This window comes from Anabrus simplex, chromosome 3 (genome assembly GCF_040414725.1).
Source record: "Anabrus simplex isolate iqAnaSimp1 chromosome 3, ASM4041472v1, whole genome shotgun sequence".
NCBI lineage: Eukaryota > Metazoa > Arthropoda > Insecta > Orthoptera > Tettigoniidae > Anabrus > Anabrus simplex.
Window position 1 is genome coordinate 143,795,247 of NC_090267.1, and position 2,713 is coordinate 143,797,959.

Genomic DNA, 2,713 nt, shown 5'->3' on the forward strand with positions numbered 1-2,713 from the left:
ATGTTCAGATGACTGAAAATTCCATAATTTGTGCACATAATGTATAAGCATTCATTTTTAACCCCTAAAAGAAAACATGCAAAGGCATGAACTTACATGTAATAAATATCATTTTTGGTCCGTATTGATGATGTAGATTGAAATAATAACATTAAGTTATTTATTAGACCACCTAATCAATACAAAATCGTCTTGGATGATTTACATAAATTTGTTAGCTAATAGTGGTATTAGCTAACAAATTTATGTAAATCATCCAAGACGATTTTGTATTGATTAGGTGGTCTAATAAATAACTTAATGTTATTATTTCAAGGCATGAACTTCCGAGCCCTAGTTATGAGTGTATTTAGGGGACTGATGGAAAAGTATTGGGAGAAAGGCAAGAACCTGGTCATTGTATTCCTGGATATAGAAAAGGCCTATGATAGTGTTGTAAGAGATGAGATCTGGGAGTGTCTGAGGAAAAGAAATGTGCCTGAAGGACTGGTAAGGAAAATTCAGATGTTGTACAAAGACTGTACTAGCTGTGTACAAATTGGGGAATATCAATCATCATGGTTTGAGACCAAGAGTGGAGTTCAGCAAGGAAGTGCACTCTCTCCACTACAGTTCATCACTGTTATGCACAATATAATGAAGAACCTCAAGGAAACGTTAGGTGAACTGAATGCAGTGGCCATTGCTGATGATATCTTATTTGGGATGAAACAGAAGAGGAAGTACAGACCAGACTAAATGTATTGAAATCCCAGTTCCAGGAATATAACCTCAACATCAGTGAGACCAAAACAGTGGTGATGGCAGTCAACAGAGAAGGGCGTCCAGCAAGTGTAAAACTAGGAGACCACCAGCTAGAGTGTGTGGATAGTTTTCCTTACCTTGGAAGTGTAATCTCCAGTGATACTTTGGTCAGAAAGGAAATTACAAACAGAGTGCAAAAGGGATCTGAATTCTACCAACAAGTAAGAACACTTTTATGGGATGACATGATTCCAAAACTGTCCAAACTGATGATGTATAACAGCCATTTCATACCAATATTGACAAATAGGAAAAGTCCTCTCAGTTTTAATTACTGCGTTGATGGGGTGAAAGTTCCTTTTGGGGATCATTGTAAGTATCTAGGTGTTAATATAAGGAAAGATCTTCACTGGGGTAATCACATAAATGGGATTGTAAATAAAGGGTACCGATCTCTGCACATGGTTATGAGGGTGTTTAGGGGTTGTAGTAAGGATGTAAAGGAGAGTGCATATAAGTCTCTGGTAAGACCCCAACTAGAGTATGGTTCCAGTGTATGGGACCCTCACCAGGATTACCTGATTCAAGAACTGGAAAAAATCCAAAGAAAAGCAGCTCGATTTGTTCTGGGTGATTTCCGACAAAAGAGTAGTGTTACAAAAATGTTGCAATGTTTGGGTTGGGAAGAATTGAGAGAAAGAAGAAGAGCTGCTCGACTAAGTGGTATGTTCCGAGCTGTCGGTGGAGAGATGGCGTGGAATGACATTAGTAGACGAATAGGTTTGAATGGCGTCTATAAAAGTAGGAAAGATCACAATATGAAGATAAAGTTGGAATTCAAGAGGACAAACTGGGGCAAATATTAATTTATAGGAAGGGGAGTTAGGGATTGGAATAACTTACCAAGGGAGATGTTCAATAAATTTCCAATTTCTTTGAAATCATTTCGGAAAAGGCTAGGAAAGCAACAGATAGGGAATCTGCCACCTGGGCGACTGCCCTAAATGCAGATCAGTATTGATTGATTGATTGATATGATATTGAAGCATGCACCCTCACAAAAAGAGATTCATCAAGACTGCAAGCATCAGAAATGAGATCCACCATCCAGAAGAACAAGATGGACAAGTTAAAAAATGAGGAGGTGAGGAAAGAAGCCGGGCATCCCTATTACACAGAATCGGCACATCCAGACTATTCAACAACAACAATAAAGGTGTTTTAATTTAATCCACCTATTCAATATTCAATATTGAATATTCAAAGTATTGAACTGTAAATTTTCAATACAGACCAAAAATGAGATTTATAACATGTAACATCCAGACTATGGCGGTACGAGCATGTGATGAGGATGGAGTCTACAAGAACAGCCAGAATAAATTTGGAAAAACAGGTGGAGGGAAAAAGACCTGCAGGAAGACTTAAAACCTGATGGATGGACATGATCAAGGTTGATCTAGTTACCAGAGGATGTACAGTGGATGATGTTCTCCATGACAAGTTGTATATGGACAGCAAGAACTGGAAGAGGCTCATTAATGGTATCCAGGAAACTGGAACTGTACAATGTTGATGAGTAAGGATGTAAAGGAGAGGGCATATAAGTCTCTGGTAAGATTCAAGAACTGGATTCAAGAACTGAAAAAAATCCAAAGAAAAGCAGCTTGAATTTTTTCTGTGTGATTTCCGACAAAAGAGTAGCATTACAAAAATGCCCAGGTGGCTGATTCCCTATCAGTTGTTTTCCTAGCCTTTTCTTAAATAATTGCAAAGAAATTGGAAATTTATTAAACATCTCCCTTGGTAATTTATTCCAATCCCTAACTCCCATTCCTATAAATGAATATTTTCCCCAATTTGTCCTCTTGAATTACAACTTTATCTTCATATTGTGATCTTTCCTACTTTTAAAGACACTTCTCAAACTTATTCGTCTACTAATGTCATTCCACGCCATCTCTCTGTC